The following is a 22813-nucleotide window of genomic DNA, read 5'->3' as shown; positions in this document are numbered from 1 at the left end:
CAGTATTAGAAAACAAAGCAAGCATCAAAATCAAAATCAGATATGACACAGTTGTTGGAATTACCAAACAAATAATTTAAAATAGCCACAATTAATATGTTAGGAGTTCTAATGGAAAAAGTAGATGACATCCGAAAGCGGGTGAGTAATGTAAGCAGTAAGATAGAAACTGTAAGAAAGGATCAAAAGGAAATGCCAGAAATAAAAAAAACACATTAACAGAAATGAAAATGCTTTTAATAGGCTTATCAGTAAACTCAATATAGATGGGGAAAGAATTAATAAGCTTCAAGATAATTCAATAGAAACTTTCCAAACTGAAATGAAACAAGAAAAAAAATGAAAAGAAGAAGGAGAAACAAAGAACAGAACATCCAAAAGCTGTGGGAAAATTTTACAAACCATTACAAATATATATTTGGAATATCAGAAGGAGGAGAAAGAAAACAGAGCAGAAAAAACTGTTTAAAGTAATAATGACCAGGAACATTCCAAAATTAATGATAGAAAATATTACAGATCCAGAAAGCTCAGAGAATACCAAGAAAACTAAATACCAAAAATATCTGCACCTAGGAATATATTTAAGCTGCGTAAAACCAAAGAAGAGAAAATATTGAAAAAAGCCAGAGGTGGAGGAAGGGTGGAAATTACCTATACAGGAGCAAAAATCAGAGTTAGAGCAGAGTTTCCATCAGAAGCTGTGCAAGTAAGAAACAGTGTAGTAAAATATTTAAAGTGTTAAAAGAAAAAAACCCCACCAACTTAGAATTCTACATATAGCAAAATTTGTCCTTCAAAAATGAGGGAGAAATGAAGACTTTCTCAGGCAAACACTGAAGGAATTAATCATCATCAAACCTGCCCTGCAAAAGATGTTAAAATAATTCTTCAGGAACATGGAAAATCATATAGATCAGAAATTTGTGACCTATATCACAATGGACACAGTACTGTAAAAGGAATAAATATTTTATTTTTATTGTTCTTATTTGATCTAAAAGACAGAAATTTATTTAAAGTATTAACAGTAATAACGTATTAGTTGATTATGGCATTTAAAATTTTTTTATTATTATTTTTTTGGCTGTGTTGTGCAGCATGCGGGATCTTAGTTCCCTGACCAGAGATTGAACCCATGCCTCCTGCAATGGAAGTGCAGAGTCTTAATCACTGGACTGCCAGGGAAATCCCTGATTATGACATTTGAATGTGAGATAAATTCCAGCAATGCCATGAGGAATGGGAGGATTTGGAAATGCTTTGTTATAAGTTACCTGTATAACACATGAAATGATACATTGTTATTTAACTATAGATTTATATTAATTAAAAATGAATATTGGAAACTCTGAAGAAACTCCTAAATTTTTAAAAGAAGTATATATGCTAAGAAAGGAGATACAATGAACTCTTAAAATGCTAAATTAAAAATCAGAAAAAGGGGCTTCCTTGGTGGTGCAGTGGTTGGGAGTCCGTCTGCTGATGCAGGGGATGTGGGTTCATGCCCCAGTCTGGAAGGATCACACATGCCGTGGAGTGGCTGGGCCCATGAGCCATGGCCGCTGGGCCTGTGCGTCCAGAGCCTGTGCTCCGCGACGGGAGAGGCCGCAACAGTGAGAGGCCCACATACCGCAAAAAAAAAAAAAAAAAAAAAATCAGAAAAAGGAGAAAAAATGGGGGGAAAATATATAATAGATAACGCCACAAATACAAATATGGTAGATAAACAGTTACAAATATGGTAGATATCAATATCGATATCACTTTAAATCACAATTAAAAGACAGATTGTCAAAGTAGATAAAATAAGGCAAAATTGTTTTTTTCCTATGAGAAATCTAGTTTAATTATAAAAACTTAAGTTAGAAGTAAAGAGATCTTTTAAAAGATGTACGATGCTATCACTAATCAAAAGAAAACTGGCTTAGCTATATTAGTTCAAATGAAGCAGACTTCAGAACAACAACAACAAAGCTATCAGGAATAAGGAGGCCATCATATAATGATAAAAGGTCAATTCTCCAAGAAGAAATAACAATCTTAATTATGTATACACTTAACAGTGTTGTGTCAAAGCTCATGAGGTAAAAATTGATAGAACTGAAAGGAGAAATAGACAAATTCACTGTCATAGTTGTAGATATCAACACCTCTCTTTCAGTAATTGATAAATCAAGCAGAAAGAAAATAATTAAAAACATCATTCACCTGCTCAGCACTATCAGTCAACTTTATATAATTGACATTTATAGGAAACTCTTCCCCAAAACAGAATACAGTTTTATCTCCAGCTTACATGGAACATTAACTATGATAGAACACACTCTTGGCCATAAAACAAAATTTAAATTTAAAAGGTTAGAAATCAGAGAATATTCTTAGACCACAATGGAATTAAACGAAAAATCAACATCAGAGAAATAACTAGACAATCTCCAAATGTATGTAAGTTAAAGAACACTCTTTTGAATAGTGGGCCAAATAAGAAATCTCAAGGGAAAATTTAAAACATCTTGAATTAAATGAAAGTAAGGATATATATTAACACAACATACCAAAGCTTATGGGAATGCAATGAAAGCAATGCTAAGACATTATGTGTATATGCATATATGTATGTAAATGGCTTTTATATATGTATGTATATATAAATATATAAAAGTATATTTATGTATACATGGCTATAATATATATGCACGTATATAATACATTACACTTACAGTGAAATATGTAGCTGTAAACACTTACATTGAAAAAGAAGACCTTAAATCAGTAACCTAACTTTACACTTTAAGGAACTAGAAAAAGAACAAACTAAACTCTAAGCTAGCAGAAGGAAGGAAATAATTATCAGAACAGAGATACACAAAATAAAGAATAGAAAAATAATAAAGTCAATGAAAACAAGAGTTGTTTCTTTGAAAATATCAACAAAATTGTCAACTCTCTAGTTAGAATGATAAATTAGAAAGGGGAGACACAAATAACTAAAATCAGAAATAGAAATTGAGACATTGCTACCTACCTTACAGAAATAAAAAGAGTTAGAAAAGAATACTATGAACAACTTTATGCCAACAAATTAGATAAAAGAAGTGGACATTTTCCTAAAAACATACAAATTACCTAAACTGATTCAAGAAGAATTAGAAAATCTTAACAGACCTTTAACAAAAAAAGGGGTAAAATCACTAATCAAAAGACTCCCAGCAAAGAAAACTTCAGGACAAGACGACTTCACTGATAAATTTTACCAAACATTTAAAGAAGAATTAACATCAATTCTTCTCAAATTCTTCTAAAAACTTGAAGAGGAGGAAACACTCCCAACTCATCCTATGAAGCCACCATTATTCTCACATCAAAGCCAGAAAAAGACATCAGAAGAAAATTAAATTACTGTTGAATATCCCTTATGAATATAGATGCAAAAATTCTCAACAAAATACTATTTCACCAACTAAACAGCATATTGAAAGGATTATATACTATGACCAAGTGGGATTTATCCCAGGAATTCAAGAATGGTTCAACATAATAAAATTGATCAATTTAATAAACTACATTAATAGAACAAAGAAAAAACACATAATCATCTCAGTTGATAAAAATCAACCTCATTTGACAAAATCCAACACCCTTTCATAATAAAAACACTCAGAAAATTATAAATAGAAGGAAAATTCCAAAACATGATAAAGGGCATTCATGAAAAACTCACAGATAACATCATATTTAATGGTGAAAAACTGAAAGTTTTGCCTCTAAAATCAGTAGCAAGACTAGGATGCTTATTTTCACCAATATTTTCAACATCATACTGAAAGTTCTAGTTGGAAAAATTTGATAAGTAAAAGAAATAAAGAGCATACAAGTTGGAAAGAAGTAAAACTATATTCTCAGCTGACATGATTCTATATACAAAAAAATAAAACCCAAAACCCAAAGAATCCACAACAAAGCTACTAGTGCTAGTAAATAAACTCAGCACAAGATTACCATATAAAATCAGTTGTGCTTCTATACACCTGCAAAGAATAATCTGAAAAGAGAATTAAGAAAGCAATAACATTTGTAATATTATGTAAAAGAATAAAATGCTAGGAGTAAATTTGACCAATAAAGTAAAAGATTTAAACACTGAAAACTACAAAATATTGCTGAAAGAAATTAAAGTGGTAATAAGTAAGTGGAAAGACATCCTGTATTCATAGATAGGAAGACTTTGTATTGTTAAAATGTCAATATTACCCAAAGTTACTTACCGATTCATTGTAATTTCTATCAAAATTCCAACAGCTTTATTGAAGAAATAAAAAAGCCAACCCTAAAAGTTGTATGGATTGCAATAGACTCCAAATAGTCAAAGCAATCTTGAAAATGACAACAAATTTGTTGGACTAACACTTCCTGATTTCAAAAGTTAGTACAAAGTTATGGTAATCAAAACAGTGTGCTACTGGCATTGAGATACATATGTTGACAAATGGAGTATGATTGAGAGTTCAAAAAGAAACCTGTACATCTATGGCTATTTGATTTTTTTGAAATTTATTTATTTAATTTATTTTTGGCTGCGTTGGGTCTTAGTTGCTGCATGCAAGCTTTCTCTAGTTGGGGCGAGCAGGGGCTATTCTTCATTGCAGTGTGCAGACTTCTCATTGTGGTGGCTTCTTTTTATTGTGGAGTACAGTCTCTAGGCACTCCGGCTTCAGAAGTTGTGGCATGCAGGGTCAGTAGCCGTGGTTTGCGGGCTCTAGAGCACAGGCTCAGTAGTTGTGGCTCACAGGCTTAGTTGTTCCACTGCATGTGGGATCTTCCCAGACCAGGGACTGAACCCATGTCCCCTGCATTGGCAGATAGATTCTTAACCATTGTGCCACCAGGAAAGTCTGGCTATTTGATTTTTGACAGTGCCAAGTCCCTTCAATGGGGGAAGGACAATCTCTTCAACAAATGGTGCTGGAACAACTGTATTTCTACGTGTGAAAGAATAAATTTGGACCCCTACCTCACACCACATAGAAAAATTAAGTCAAATTTAGCCAATGACCTAAATATTAGAGATAAAACCACAAAAATCTGAGAAGAAAACATAGGGGAAGATCTTAATTACATAGATTTAGCAATGGATTCCTAGATATGACACCAAAACATTAACAGCAACAACAAAAAGATAAATTGGGCTTCATCAAAATTAAAAGCTTGTGTGCAAAGTATCTTATAAGTAAAATTAAACCTACAGAATGGGGCAAAATATTTACAAACTATATGTCTGATAAGAATTTAATAGCCAGAATATATAAGAAACTCCCACTAGTGAAGAAACAAAAGACAAACAAACTAATTTTAAAAATTGGTAGGGGGCTTGAATAGACATTTCTCTAAAGGAGATACACAAATGGCCAACAAGAACATAAAAAGATGCTCACAATCATTAGCCATTAGGGGAAGCAAAGTCAAAACCACAATGAGATAATACTTCATACCCACCAGGGTGATGATGATGATGATGATAATGAAAAATAAGTATTGGTGAGAAGGTAGAGGAATTGAAGCACTCACACATTGTTAGTGAGAATGTATAATCATGCAGCTACTGTGGAGAGAGTTTAGTGGTTCTTCAGAAAGCTAAACATAGAATTACCATATGACTCAGCAATTCCTAGTTATATACCCAATGGAATTGAAAACAGGAACTCAGATATTTGTACATCAATGTTCACTCCAGCATTATTCACAATAGTCAAATGGTAGAAACAAACCAAGTGTCCATTCAACCGATGCATGAATAAACAAAACATGGTATATACATAGAGTGGAATACTTTTCAGCCATAAAAAAAAGGTATGTAGTTCTGATACATGGCTACAACATGAATGAAACCTGAAAATATTACATGAAGTAAAATAAGCCACACACAAAGGGAACATTATATTTCATTTATATGAAATATCTATAATAGGCAAATTGATAGAAAGAGAAATTAGATTAGAGGTTACCAGATACTGGAGCAAAGGAAAGATGAGGTGTTATTGCTTAATTGTTACAGAGTTTCTGTCCGAGTTGATAAAAAGTTTTTGGAAATAGATAGTGATGATAATTGCACAACATTGTGAATGTAATTAATACCACTGAATTGTACACTTAATGATTACAATGGCAAATTTTATACTATATATATTTACCATAATTAAAAATTTTAATGACCAAAATCTAGAGTAGTCATTTCACCAAACAAGATATAAGAATGGCCACTTAGCACATGAGAAAATAGTCAGCATTGTTAGCCATCAGATAAATGTAAAATAAAACTATCTAACCCACTATAAGGCTAAAATCAAAAAGTCTGGTAACACCAAATGTAGCCAGGGATGTGGGGCTATTAATCTTCTATTCATTGTTAGTGAGAGTGTGGAAAGGTACAATCACTTTGGGGAACATTTACAGTTTTTCACAACATTAAAGGTATATCTATTCTACAATTTAGCAATTCTATTCCTATAAATATATCTAAGAGAAAGGAAAGCATATCTCCACAATATTGACTTTACAATAATTTTTTGGCAGCTTTAGTCATGATAGTTACAACCTGGAAACAATTTAAATGTCTATTCAGAGGAGAATGAATAAACAAACTGTGTTATATTTTCTTAATTTCTTTTATTGAGGCAAAAATCACATAATATAAAATATACTATTTTAACCATATTCAACTGTACAGTTCAGTGGCACTAAGTATATTCACATTGTTATGCAACTCTCCACATCCTCCAATTCCCAAAATTTTCACCTTCCTAAACTGCAATTCTGCCCCTTTAAACACTAACTCCCCATTCCCCCTCCCCAACCCCCACTCCCGGCCCCTGACATCTACCAATGTACTTTCTGACTCTATGAATATGACTATTCTAGGTACCTCATACAGGTGGAATCAAACAGTATTTGTCTGCACCTAATGTATATTAGAATGCATTTTTAAAGTTAATATATGTGCTGCAAACAGATTTTACCACATTTCCCTCCCCCACTGTGTTATACAGTAGGCACTCACCAGCCATCTATTTCATTCATAGTAGTGTACATAAGTCAATCCAAATCTCCCAATCCAACCCATCCCGACCCTCTCCCCTTGGTGTCCATACGTTTGTTCTCTATGTCTCTATTTCTGCTTTGCAAATAGGCTCATCTGTACCATTTTTATAAATTCCATGATTTAGAAACTTAACGATTTCTAATACCATTAATATATGATATTTGTTTTACTCTTTCTGACTTACTTCACTCTGTATGACAGACTCTAGGCCTATCCACGTCTTTGCACATGGCACAATTTCATTACTTTTTATGACTGAGTAATATTCCATTGTATATATGTACCTATGTACTACATCTTCTTTATCCATTCCTCTGTTGATGGACATTCAGGTTGCTTCCATGTCTTGACTACTGTAAACAGTATTGTGATGAAATCTGGGGTGCATATATATTTTAAAATTATGGTTTTTTTCCAGATATATGACCAGGAGTGAGATTGCTGGGTCATATGTTAGTTCTATTTTTAGTTTTCTGAGGAACCTCCATATTGTTCTCCATAGTGACTCTATCAGTTTACATTCCCATCAACAGTGTAAGAGGGTACCCTTTTCTCCACACCCTCTCCAGCATTTATTGCTTGTAGATATTTTGATGATGGCCATTCTGACTGGTATGAGGTGGTACGTCATTGTAGTTTTTGTGGTACGTGGGCCTCTCACTGTTGTGGCCTCTCCCATTGCAGAGCACAGGCTCTGGACGTGCAGGCCCAGTTGCTCTGTGGCATGTGGAATCTTTCCAGACCGGGGCACGAACCTGTGTCCCCTGCAAAGGCAGGTGGACTCTCACCCACTGCGCCACCAGGGAAGCCCTCATTGTAGTTTTGACTTGCATTTCTCTAATAATTAATGATGTTGAGCACTTTTCAAGAGCCTCTTGGCCATCTGTAAGTCTTCTTTGGAGAAAAGTCTATTTAGGTCTTCTGCCCATTTTTTGATTGTTTTTTTTTTTTATATATTGAGCTGCATGGGCTCTTTGTATATTTGGAGATTAATCCCTTGTCAGCTTGCTCCATTTGCAAATATTTTCTCCCATTCTGAGGGTTGTCTTCTAACTTTGTTTATGGTTTCCTTTGCTGTGCAAAGCTTTTAAGTTTGATTAGGTCCCATTTGTTTATTTTTGTTTTTATTTTCATTACTCTAGGAGGTGGGTCAAAAAGATCTTGCTGTGATTTATGTCAAAGAGTGTTCTGTCTATGTTTTCCTCTAAGAGTTTTATAGTGTCTAGCCCTACATTTAAGTCTTTAATCCATTTTGGGTTTATTTTTGTGTATGGAGTTAGGGAATGTTAGAGAAAGGAACACTCCCAAGCTCATTCTGCAAGGCCACTATCACCCTGATACCAAAACCAGACAAAGATATCACAAAAAAAGGAAAATTACAGACCAATATCACTGATCAACATAGACGCAAAAATCCTCAACAAAATAATAGCAAACAGAATTTAACAACACATTAAAAATATCATACACCATGATCAAGTGGGATTTTTCCCAGAGATGAAAGGATTCTTCAGTACACTCAAATCAATCAATGGGATGCACCATATCAACAAATTGAAGAATAAACACCATATGATCATCTCAATAGATGCAGAAAAAGCTATTGACAAAATTCAGCACACATTTATGATAAAAACTCTCCAGAAAGTGGGCATAGAGGAAACCTACCTCAACATAATAAAGGCCATATATGACAAACTCGTAGCAAACATTCTCAATGGTGAAAAACTGAAAGCATTTCCTCTAAGATCAGGAACAAAACAAGCATGTCCACTCTTGCCACTTTTATTCAACATAGTTTTGGAAGTCCTAGCCATGGCAATCAGGCTAGGAAATCAGGAAAGAATCAGGAAAGAAAAAGAAATAAAAGTAATCCAAATTGAAAAAGAAGAAGTAAAACTATCACTGTTTCCAGATGACATGACACTATACATAGAAAATCCTAAAGATGTCACCAGAAAATTTCTGGTGCTAATAAATGAATTTGGTAAAGTTGCAGGATACAAAATTAATGCACAGAAATCTCTTGCATTCCTATAGACTACCAATGAAGGATCAGAAAGAGAAATTAAGGAAATAATCCCATTCACCATTGCAACAAACAGAATAAAATATTTAGGAATATACTTACCTAAGGAGGCAAAAGACGTGTACTCAGAAAACTGTAAGATACTGATGAAAGAAATCAAAGACAACACAAACAGATGGATAGATATACCATATTATTGGACTGGAAGAATCAATATTGTGAAAATGACTATCCTATCCAAAGCAAACTACAGATTCAGTGCAATCTCTATCAAATTACCAATGGCATTTTTTCACAGAATTTGAACAAAATATTTTATAATTTGTATGGAAACACAGAAGACCCTGAATAGCTGAAGCAATCTTCAAAAAGAAAAATGGAGCTGGAGAAATCAGGCTCCCTGACTTCAGACTATACTACAAAGCTACAGTAATCAAGACAGCATGGTACTCACACAAAATCAGAAATATAGATCATTGGAACAGGATAAAAAGCCCAGAGATAAATCAACGCACCTGTGGTCACCTAATGTATGACAAAGGAGGCAAGAATATATAATAAAGGAAAGACAGTCTCTTCAATAAGTGGTGCTGGGAAAACTGGACAGCTACATGCAAACTGTGTTATATTAATCAATGTAATACTCCTCAGCAGTAAAAAGAACAAACTACTGATAAACACAATATATGGTTAAATCTCATAGACATTGTTCTGAGAGACACAAGCTAGAGACAAACGAGTACACACTGTATGATCTCAAACATGTAGGGTTTTAGAACAAGCAAAATGAATTTATCTTGTTACTCAGAAAGTAATTCCCTTTGAGAGACTGGTTACAGAAGATTGTTAGAAAACTTTTTGGAGTGATGGATATGTTCTATATCTTCTCTTTGTTATTGATTACAAGGATGTATATTATTGTTAAATCTTATTGAACTGAGCATTTAGGATATATTGTACATAAATTACATCCCAAGAAAAAAGAAAATTAAAATAAATAAAATTTACCTTGAAAATTGGACATAAACTTTAATAACAGAGAGTGTGACTTACTCTGAATTATTTGAATATGCTCAGGAACATGGTTTGAATCATTTTCATTATAGATTATTACTTGTTTCAGGTGAGCTATATGTAAACTTTATTTTTACCAGCAGACTCATCATTTTCACCTTTGATTTTTTAAAATTAATGTGAAAAATCATTAGAAATTCTTTCTTTTTACATAACACTATTCCTTGTTCATATATGCTAATGAAGTGCTGATAATTGTTTTAAATTCTTCTTGATATATTTTTAATCTTATTTTTCTCAGCTTTATTGAGGTGTAATTGACAAATGAAAATTGTATACCTTTAAGTTATGCACATGATGGTTTGATTTATTTATGCACTGTGAAATGAATCGCACAATGAAGCTAATTAACACATCCATCACCTCACATAGTTACCATTTTTGAAGAGGGGGTATGGTGAGAACATTTAAGATCTACTCTCTTAGCAAGTTTCAAATATAAAATAAAGTATTATTATCTATAGTCACCATGCTGTACATTAGATCCCCAGAATTTACTCATTTTGTAACTGAAAGTTTGTACCCTTTGATCAACATATTCTTATTTTCCCTACCCCTTAAGCCCTGGTAACCACAGTTCTACTCTCTGGTTCTATTAGTTCAATGTTTTTAAATTCCACATATAAGTAGGATAATAGAGTATTTCTCTTCCTCTGTCTGGATTATTTCACATAGTGTAATGTCCTCCAGGTTTAACCTCATTGTAGCAAATGGCAGGATTCTTTCTCTTTTTTTAATTTTTATTTTATATGGGAATATAGTTGGTTTACAATGTTGTGTTAGTTTCAGGTGTACAGCAAAGTGATTTAGTTATACATATACATATATCTATTCTTTTTCAGATTCTTTTCCCATATAGTTTTTACAGAGTATTGAGTAGAGTTCCCTTGTGCTATACAGTAGGTCCTTGTTGATTATCTATTTTATATATAGTAGTGTGTATATGTTAATCCCAACCTCCTAATTTATCCCTCCCCCTCACCTTTCCCCTTCAGTAACCATATGTTTGTTTTCTAAGTTTGTGACTCTGTTTCTGTTTTGATATATGTTTTCAGGTTATTTAGGAAAGATTATGGTAGGAAAAAGGAAAAAGTGAGGAAAATATTCATTTGTCTTTCTTGAAAAATCTGTGTCAGGTCATTATCTCTATGATGATATGATTTAATCATCAAGTAAAAAAGATTTGGAGTTGGGGGTTATGTATTCTTCTATAACTGCTAATTTTTTGGGTAATGAAGCAAGTAAGACAACTTCTTATCCAAGACCATTACCTCCAGCTGTGAATGGAAATGAAACTAGATATTCTCTAAGAGTCACCACTTTAACCTGTAAAATCTGAAGTATTTATTTAGGAGAACTTTTATTTTTGCCTCATAATTAGGGAATCAACTTCTGCAGATACTCACAAATGACCATGTGTCTAAACCTTTACCAGACACTATAAACTGCTGAAAGTCCATGAACAATTTTCATGTTTAGATCACAGTCCTCAGGAATTTGCAGTCTAGCTTGGTATAGGCGGACATGTGATATGAAGTGGTGAAGAGGATAAAGAAGTAGGAAAGCGAGATATACAAATATAAAGCAATTAAAGAACAAGGTACAGGCACATATAATTAAATTAAAAATGTCTATCCAGATAGCAAAGGGCTATGGGAAGTGAGGAAGAGGAGAGATTCTTGAGGGTTAGAAATATAATATTTTCTCCATTAATAAAAATAGTGTTTGATGTGTATATGGGAAGGTGGAGGTGGAGGGGCATTGAAATTTCCTTGCACATACCCAGTTCATCAAACGACTGAATCCCTGGGCCTGCATAATTTTCATTTAGTTGATTTTTATTGATTCCTTACAATTACCAATAATTTAGTGCTCATTTAGTAAGAAAACTCACTTAAGTTAATGATTTACCTAAGATTACAAAATTTGTGAGGGCAAAATGGGATTTTAACATAGATCAATGTGGTTGCAAAAATTTAACCATTATATACCGTCTTTGATTTCTAACTCAAACATCTGGGGCCTATGGCATTTTAGACTCCTAATAATACCAAAGTATTACCAATACAATTATTAGGTATTACCTACTAATACCAAAGCAGTACCAAGAAAATCCAAGGAACATTTGATCATTGAGTCATTCAGAGGTACAAGGCATATGCTACTCTATTTGTAGGAAAACTGTTGGTTTCAAGGTAACCTAATGGGAAAACCCTTTCTCTCCCTCTCCTGTAATCTCCAAGGCAGTGTTGAGCTTCAGAAAGTTAGTGATGTGAGCATCTAATCCCATCCTCAGGTCATAGGGCCCAGAGTAAATTCAGATCTTATACTTGTCTTTGAAAATGTCCCAGCAGAACCTAGATATGATGGTATGTGACAAACCATCAGATTGTATTTAAATTAGTAAAAGTTTTCTGAGCACATACTCTATATTCCCCATGGTGCCTTGTATAGTGTTTGGAACAACAATAATTCAGTGCTATGTTGCAGCTGACTTCTACAATCTCATGAGTCAACTGTTAAATTTTCAGGCATTTTGTGAGTTGGTTAAACACAGTCACTGTTAAAAATTAAATTATATAAACTTAGAGTTAAGTAAGATACATTAGTAAAAGGACACTGAAAAATCACCATTCCCTAATTATTTTTCTATATTTTACTATTCTCTATGCTTGAATGCTATTTACATCTATTGAATCTCTATAGTGGAAATAATGCTGTGCTACTGCACGTCACCTCCTGGCTTTGCATTGAGGGGCATTATATTTGTAGTTTGAAATCAGCTGTGGTGGGTGTATTTACACTGTAAATACACTGGGTGTATTTACATACTTGAAAGTATGTCATGTCTGTAACTGTTACATTGTAAATACAGTAGACCATTGAACAAATGGGGGTTAGGGGGCCCTGCTGCATGCAGTTGAAAATCCATGTGTAATTTTACAGTCAACCCTGTGTCCAGTTCTGCATCCATGGATTCAACCAACCATAACTAAATAGGTATTAATGATAAAAATCTGAGTGTAAGTGGACTCCCAAAGTTCAAACCCATGTTATTCAAGCGTCAACTGTAGCACAAAAACTTCAGAAAATATTCGTCTAGTACTCAAAACTATTATCCAAATCAGTAAAGAAGTCACTCCTGCCACTGAAAAAAATGAGTAAATTTGCAACATACATTTGCCTTCTTTCACTTTGTCTTACTCATTAACGTAAACAAAATATCAAGCAATATTCATGTCAGAAAAACACTTGTGTTAGGTACTGAGGCAACCCATGAATTCAAGGTGCTTACATTTAGAAGCAGAAATACGCAAATCTAAATAACTGGAATACAATGTGATCAGCTTTACAGATGGAGAAGTGAGCTACACTGGGCTTTGGAGCCTGTCATGAAAAGAAGTAGACAAAAGAAGGCAAGTGAAATGAGTCTTATAGGATGAGTAGGAGAATTTGATTTGCAAAGGAGAAAAGAAAATTGCAGGCACAATCAAGCTGCAAGTAATGCAGTTTGGGGAGATTATATGTTAGTGAGAGATTAGACTATGAGTATATGGCATGAAAGAATAAAAAGAGGCATTAGGGAACCATGGAAAGATTTGGGGAACAGATATAACAGATCAGAATATGTAACATGAACTTTAGGGTGGTAATTCAGCAGTTGTATAGAGGGCAGTTTAGAGGCAAAAACAGAGGCAGCAATATCAGGAAAGAGACCCTTATCATATTCTAAACCATTATTCCAAAGAAAAAGTAATGAGGGCCTGAGCTAGGATTGTGGTAGCGAAATGTAAAGGAAGACAAGGATGCAAGAAGCACTGTGAAAATGAAAGGATTTGACAACTTATTGGCTCATCAGTTTAGGCAAATTTAGCCTTGCAGCTTTTGTACTAGGGTGTCATGTACCTGCCCTAATGTCTGAATCTTCTCTAGACATGTCTATGGCTCCACATTTGTCCATGAGTTCTCCAAAGCCCAACTGATGTTTCATTTATAACAGAGCTCAGGTGTCTGCTCTTTGTCACAGTGGCTCCATAAACTTCAAGATGGCCTTGATCAATTAGGTCTCATCCCTTTTATGAAATAGAATGATTGTTTGCTTAGCTGACAGGCTTACAAAGAGCAGTTCCTCTGTGTTTTCTACAATGGTGCATTGATCAAGTTATAGCCTTACCTGAAATGTACACCCAAGCACATCCTATGAGGATGTACAGTGGTGCTGACAAGGGCTAGCAGGGTTTTGAGATGGAATTCTTTATATTATATTTTATTTTGGTTCATCTCTCCTAAAATGTAAACAGCATATTTTTTGACAAATGAACCTAATTTAATTAAAATTCCATGGCAATAACTCACAGTTTCATTTATTTTGCAAGTAACACATATAATAATTCTTTAAATAACTAAATTATAGCAGTTTTGAATAAAATTCTAAGTATAGCAATCAAGGGTTGACTTTTTTCTCCACAGGGTAAAGCCAGTTAATTTTCTTGTTTTTTTTTTCTCTACAGATAGTGAGGTCATGGAGTTTAAACACAAATATAAATAATCCTTTTCTGTCTCATTAGTCTCCAAATCAGAGATTATATCATTTCTTCAATTATTCATTACTTATAGCTTCTTTTTATTCTTTATATGTATTGAGAGGGGTAGTTTTCTTACAGAGCTGTATATTATTCTAATTGGAAGCCACAAATTTAATGTAAACCAGTTCAAGTCATTCTCCTAGAGCTGAGATACCCTAACCTCTGAACAAAAGAGAGCTCTGTCAGATAGATTCAGTTCAGCTCATCCATCGCAAGAAGGTAACTGAAGAACTGCAGAATCATTATGGCAATGGTTTAACTGTTTTAGACACAAGCACTACAGGTACAATATCTCAGTGGGAATTACAATTAAACCAAGTACAAAAATATTCTTTATCGAATATTTACCCGGCATGAAAAGAACGTTCTGACGATGACAGTTACACTGAGTGGCACTCGAGTGATAATTCAATGATTACAAGAGTGTTTTTCTTACTGTAAGTATTATATTTATGACTAAGTGTCATAAATCTGTCTGCATTACAGTGTGTAGCCAAAATTGGGAAAATAACAATGAAAATACTTGCATTTGGAGAAAACCATGAGACAACATTGTGTTTTAGTCCTGTGATTGTTTCATCTTCCCTGCTTAATTCTGTTACTTCACAAATTAGGTTTCCAATTGTCATAGTACATTTTTCTGAAGAATCCCTTATTTCTCTACTGTTTTCCACTAGACAGTGTGCTGTATAAGTTTCTATTTATGTGTAAAATATCCTTTTTCTTCTATTCTATTCTTCTATTTCCTTTTTTTTCTAGTTGTATAAGACTAAGCTTTTCTGTTTCTTAAGAGAGGTGGTTACATATCTGCACAGCTGTCTAGTTGTGGTGCTTGCTTTGTTGGTTGATTGATGATTACTCATTAGATATCTGTAATAGTTACAGGATTATTTAAGGATTTTTGTCACTTTGATAAGTTTTCTATGAATTTCAATGGCCTTATTTTTTAATCTCTTTCATGTTTCCACCCCTTTGTCTCTCTTGCATATTGCATAACTTTTCTATTCATATTTCTCTTCCTGGTCTTTACTTCTCTCTTTAGTTGTGTTTATTCTTTAAAACTATCCACTGTGTTTTGTAATTTTAACAAAATATTTATTAAAGTATAACCCATGCAGAAAAGTTCACAGTTGATAAGTGAACAGCTCCATGAATTTTAGAAGTGTGAACACACTAACATAATCACAACCCACAACAACAAAATTAAATTACAGACTCCTAGAAGTTTTTCTTTATGTCTCTTTCCAATCATTATCCTTACTTCTAACACTGACTAATGAGTTTTACCTGTCTTTAAACTTTATATAAATGGAATCATGTAATTCGATCTCTTTCGTGTCTAGCTTCATTGCCAGTTAATAAATAAAGTTTTTCAATTTGGGGGGCTTTTCAAAGAATAAACTTCTGATTCTTTGATTTTATTGATTTATTTTCTCTTTTCTGTTTTATTGATTTGAACTCTGATGTTCATTATTTTCTCCTGTATTTAATTTAGGTTTGATTTGCTCATCTTTTTGTAACTTCCAAATATAGAAGCTTAATTATTGATTTTAGTTCTTTCCTTTATCCTAATATAAGCTTTAAAGTTTTAAATTTCCTTCTAATCACTGCTTTAGTGGCATCACAAAAATTTTTATATGTCATGTTTTCATTTTAATTCAATTAAAGATGTTTTAATATTACCTTTTTTATTTGTCTTCAAACTGTGTGTTACTTAGAAGTGTGTTATTTAAACCCCCCAATTTTTGGAGATTTATCAAATTTCTTTATGTAGTCAGTTTCTAATTTGATTCAGAGACTGGAGAACAAATTTTGCCTAAGTTCAATCCTTTTCGATTTATGGGGACTTGTTTTATGTCTTAGAATATTGCATAAACTGAAAAATTTTCCATTTGTGCTTGGAAATTATGTGTATTTTGTTATTGCATGAAATGTTCTATATGTCAATTAGGCCCTGATCGTTTATAGTGCCATTCAATCCTATATATCCTTGCTTATTTTATATCTAGGAGCTTTCAAATATATAACTATAAATGTTGAATTGTTTACTCCTCTTTTCAAATCTTTTTTCATCATACATTTTGAGACATTTTCTTATGTGCATATACATTATGGTTATTCCTGCTGACCCTTTTATCATTAGGATATATCCTATTTGTCCCTAGTGATATTTCTTTATTAAAGTCCATTTTGTCTGATATTAATATAGCTACTCCAGTTCTCTTATAATTACTGTCTGTATGGTATATCTTTTACTATCCTTGTATTTTCAAACTATTTGTGCCTTTGAATCTAAATTGTTTGTCTAATAGAGAAGTAGAGCTGTTTCTTGATTTTATATGTAGTCTGACAACCTCTGCTTTTTGATTGGAATGGTTAATCTGTTCATATTTAAGGTAATTTTTTATACAGTTAGATTTTCCTCTGCCATTTTGCAGTCTGTTTTCTATATATCACATGTCATTTTGTTTCTTTTTTTCTTTACTTCTTTCTTCTGTGTTTAAAAATATTTGTTAGTGTACCATCTTTTTTGTTCATTTTAGTTATATTTTTTAAGTGATTTTCTTAGTTGTTCTAGAGATTATTCATATTTAACTTATTGCAATCTACTTCAGGTAAATACAAAAGTTCTAGTAAAATATACCAACTTTGCTACAATAAGCTCCATTTCTTCCTCCTCCTTCATGCATATACATTACACCTACATATGTTATAATCCAACAATAAAGTGTTATAATTATTGTTTTAAACAATTATATCTGTTTAAGTTAGAGAAGAAAAGACTGCTTTTTCCTAAGTATTGGTCATACTTCCCTGTTTCTTTGTCTCATTTTTTTGTTGAAAACTGAACATTTTAGATGAAATATTGTATCTACTCTAGATTCTGATTTATATATCAGATACTTACAATGTCTGGTGATATTGTTTCTTTCCATAGACTAGAGTTCCCATATGGCGTCCTTTTCTTTTAGCCTGAAAGACATTCTTTATTTCTTTGAGGGGCAGATCTGATAGCAACAAATTCTTTCAGTTTCTTTTTTTTTTAAATGTGAATATCTTTATTTAACTTTCTTTTATTTGTGGGGGGGTACGCGGGCCTCTCGCTGCTGTGGCCTCTCCCGTTGCAGAGCACAGGCTCCGGACGCACAGGCTCAACAGCCACAGCTCACGGGCCCAGCCGTAGCACGTGGGATCCTCCCGGACCGGGCCATGAACCCGTGTCCTCTGCATCGGCAGGTGGACTCCCAACAACTGCGCCACCAGGGAAGCCCTAACCTTCATTTCTGAAAAATCATTTTACAAGGTATAGAATTCTTCAGTGACTTTTCTCCTTGGTTCCTAATGAGGACACCCTTCCTGGCTTGCAGATAGCTGCCTTGTCACTGTGTCCTCACAAGGCAGAGAGAAAGAGAGAGAGAGAGAGAGAGAGAGAGAGAGAGAGAGAAGGCTTGCTGGTGTTTCTTCCTATAAGGGCACTAATCCCATCATGAGGGTCCTATTCTCATAAGTTGATTACCTCCCAAAGGCCCTATTTCTAAATACCATCACACTGAGAATTAGGGCCTCAACATATGAATTTTGGGGAGACACAAACACTTAGTCCATAACAGGAGAGATGGAGTAGGGTATCTCACCCAGAGAAGGCTGGAGAAGGTGCAGAATATGTAGAGTAGGACAGGATGACTGAGTCAGAGAGAAGGCAACAGCTTAGAATGTGTTGGCATAGGAAGGGGGAGCAAGATGATATACTATCTGATATTCCAAAGCTACAGCATTAGTGACACTAGCACATGTGGAATGGAAGAGCACTGTTCAACATGATGAACTTCAGTGATTCTGGAAGTGACAATGTAAGTATACTTGACAGAGGAATGGAAACTGTGGGCTTTTGTACACAAAAATCTATTCAACCAGATTCAATTGATCTGAAAGAATACATTTTTCCTTCCTCTCTGGTATATTCTCACAAACCCTGTAATTCAATATTCTACCTTCCTAGAAATTTATCTATAAGTATCAGTCAGGAAATAGGAGAAACACATACTTACAGTTCCGACTAATTAGGGCCTGGAAGAAAACCTATTTGGCAGTGCAAAAGCTTTTTAGTTTGATACACTCTCATTTGTTTATTTTTGCTTCTGTTTCCCTTGCCTGAGGAGACACCACCACCAAATATTAATCATATCAATGTCAAAGGGCTTACTGTAAACATTTTCTTGTAGGAGTTTTATGGTTTCAGACCTTACACTAGTCTTTAAACCACTTTTGAATTTGTTTTTGTGCATGGTGTGAGAGAGTAGTTCAGTTCAAATATTTGCATGTAGCTTTTCACTTTTCCCAACACAGTTTATTGAAGAGTCTGTATTTTCCCCACTGTATATTCTTACATCTTTTGTCATAGATTAATTGCACATATAAAAGTGGATTAATTTCTGGGCTCTCTATTCAGTTACATTGATCTGTGTGCTTGTTTTTGTTCCAGTACATACTCTTTTGATTAGTGTAGTTTTGTAGTATAGTTTGAAATCAAGGGATATGATACCTGTAGCTTTGTTCTTCTTTCTCAGGACTGTTTTGGCTATTTGGGGTTGTAGTTTTTTAGTGGTACCTGTAGGATTTTCTGAGTATGGTATCTTGACACCTGCAAACAGTGACAATTTTAATTCTTCCTTTCCAATTTGGATTTCCTTTTTCTCTCTTCCTCGTCTGGCTGACATAGCAAGAACTTCCAATACTCTATTAAATAAAAGTGGTGAGAGTGGACATTCTTGTCTTTTTTCTGGTCTTAGAGAAATACTTTCAGCTTTTTGCCATTGAGTATGATGTCAGCTGTGGGCTTGTCAACAGGGCACTTATTATGTTGAGGTATATTCCCTCTATACTTACTTTGTTGAGAGCTTTTAACATAAATGGATATTAAATTTTATTAAAAGCTTTTTCTGCACCTACTGAGATGATCGCATGATTTTTATTCTTCAACTTATTAATGTGATGTGTCACATTGATTGATTTGCTGATACTGAACCATCCTTGCAACCTTGGAATAAACCCCATTTGATCATGGTGTATGATCCTTTTAATCTATTATTGAATTCGGTTGGTAATATTTTGTTGAGGATTTTTGCATCTATGTTCATTGGTAGTATTGGTTGTAATTTTCTTTTTGTGTGATATATTTGTCTGGTGTTAGAGTCAGTGTGATGCTGGCCTTGTAGAATGATTTTGGAAGCATTCCTTCCTCTGCAATTTTTTCAAATAGTTTGAGAGAATAGGTATCAACTCTTCTCTAAATGTTTGGTAGAATTCATATTTGGTCCTGGACATTGTTGGAAATTTTTTGATTACTGATTCAGTTTCATTACTGTTATTTAGTTTGTTCATATTTTCTATTTCTCCTTCTATTTCTGTCTTGGGAGATTGTACATTTATAGGAATTTGTCCCCGTCTTCTAGGTTGTTAATTTTATTTGTATATAATTGTTAGTAATAATCTTTTGTATTTCTGTGGTGTCAGTTGTAAATTTTCCTTTTTCATTTCTGATATTATTGATTGGACCCTCTCTTTTATTCTTGATGAGTCTGGCTAAAATTTACCAATTTTGTTTATCTTTTCAAAGAACCAGCTCTTAGTTTCATTGATTTGTTTTATTGTTTTTTAGTCTCTATTTCATTTATTTCTGCTGTGATCTTTTTTTTTTTTTTTTTTGCGGTACATGGGCCTCTCACTGTTGTGGCCTCTCCCATTGCAGAGCACAGGCTCCAGATGTGCAGGCTCAGTGGCCATGGCTCATGGGCTTAGCCACTCCACGACATGTGGGATCTTCCCAGACCGGGGCACGAACCCGTGTCCCCTGCATTGGCAGGCGGACTCTCAACCACTGCGCCACCAGGGAAGCCCCTGCTCTGATCTTTATGATTTCATTCCTTCTACTAACTTTGTATTTTGTTTGTTTATCTTTTTCTAGTTCCTTTAGGTGTAAGGTTGGCTTGTTTATTTGATATTTTTTCTTGCTTCTTGAGATAGCCTTGTTTTGCTATAAACATATCTCTTAAAATTGCTTTTGTTGCACCCCATAGATTTTGGATCATTGTGTTTTGCTTTTGTCTCCAGATATTTTGTAATTTCTTCTTTGATTTTTTCAGTGATCCATTGGTTGTTTAGTATCATATGATTTAGCCTCCACATGTTTGTGTTTTTTCCATTTTTTTCGTGTAGTTGATTTCTAGTCCCAAAGCATTGTAGTCAGAAAAGGTGCTTGGTATGATTGCAATTTTCTTAAATTTACTGAGACTTGTTTTATTGCCTATCATATGATCTATCCTCAGAATGTTTCATGTGCACTTGAAAAGAATGTATATTCTGTTGCTTTTGGATGGAATGCTTTCTATATATCTGTTAAGTCCACCTGATTGATATATTTTGTTTAAGGCCAGTGTTTCCTTATTGATTTTCTGTCTGAATGATGTTTCCATTGGTGTAAGTGGAGTATTAAAGTCTCCTACTATTATTGTGTTGCTGTCAGTTTCTCCATTTATGTCTGTTAATATTTGTTTTATGCAACTTAGGTGCTCCTATGTTGGGTGCATAGATATTTACATTTGTTATATCTTCTTGATGGATTGATGGTTTGACCACTATGTAATTTCCTTATTTGTCTCTTGTTACAGTCTTCATTTTAAAGTTTATTCTATATGATATAAGTATTGCTACCTCAGCTTTCTTTTCATTTCCATTTGCATAGAATACCTTTTTCCATCCCCTCACTTTCAATCTGTGTGCATCCTTAGATCTGAAGTCTCTTGTGAGCAGCATATACATGGATCTTGTTTTTGTATCCATTCACCCACTCTGTCTTTTGATTAGAGCATTAGTCCACTCACATTTCTAGTAATTATTGATAGTAGTTGTTGATCCCTATCAATAATTGCCATTTTGTTAATTGTTTTTGTTGTTTTTGGTTCTTTCTTATTCCTTTCTTCTTCTTTTTCTCTCTTTACTTGTGATTTGATGACTATATTTAGTGTTATTTTGAATTCCTTTCCCTTTTGTGTGTGTGTATCTATTATAGATTTTTGGCTTGTGGTTACACTGAGGTATAAATATAGCAATCTACCTCTCTATCTATCTATCATCTATCTTTCTTTCTATCTATGATTATTTTAAGTTGCTGATCTTTTAAGTTCAAACACAATTTAATAGCTCTGTATTTTTACTCTCCTTCACCTGATTACTGCTTTTGACATGTTTTACAGCTATGTGTTTTGTGAATCCCTAACCACTTATTGTGGATATAATTGATTTTATCACTTCTGCTTTTAACCTTCCTACTGGCTTTATATGAGGTTGATTGCTACTTTTTCTATATATTTTCCTTTACTAATGAGAATTTTCCTTTTGTAATTTTTATATTTCTACATTTCTAGGCCTTTTCTTTTCCACTTAGAGAATTCCCTTTAACATTTTTTGTAAAGCTGGTTTTGTGGTGCTAAACTCTTTTAACTTTTGCTTTTCTGTAAAACTTTTGATCTCTCCTTCAAATCTGAAAGACAGCCTTGCCCAGTAGAGTATTCTCAAATGTAAGGTTTTGCCTTTCATCACTTTAAATATATCATGCCACTCCTTCTTGGCCCATGGAGTTTCTGCTAAAAAGTTAGCTGATAGCCTTATGGAAGTTCACTTGTATGTAACTTGTTGCTTTTCCCCTTGCTTCTTTTAATAGTCCCTCTTTATCTTCAATTTTTGCAGTTTAATTACAATGTGCCTTGATGTGGTCCTCTTTGGGTTAGTCTTTTTTGAAACTTTCTGTGCTTTCTGGACCTACATGTCTGTTTCCTTTCCCAAGTAGGGAAATTTTAGCTATTATGTCTTCATATATGTTCTCCATTTATTTTTCCCTTTTCTCTATCTGCCACCCCTACAATATGAACTTTACTACACTTGGTGTTGTCCTAGAGGTCTGTTAAACTGTCATCATTTCTTTTTATTCTTTTTTCTTTCATCTGTTCATCTTCAGTGATTTTCACT

The sequence above is a fragment of the Monodon monoceros genome, unplaced genomic scaffold (assembly GCF_005190385.1).
Source record: "Monodon monoceros isolate NGI ecotype Baffin Bay Population unplaced genomic scaffold, NGI_Narwhal_1 Super_Scaffold_7, whole genome shotgun sequence".
Lineage (NCBI taxonomy): Eukaryota > Metazoa > Chordata > Mammalia > Artiodactyla > Monodontidae > Monodon > Monodon monoceros.
This window is presented reverse-complemented; position numbering follows the sequence as displayed.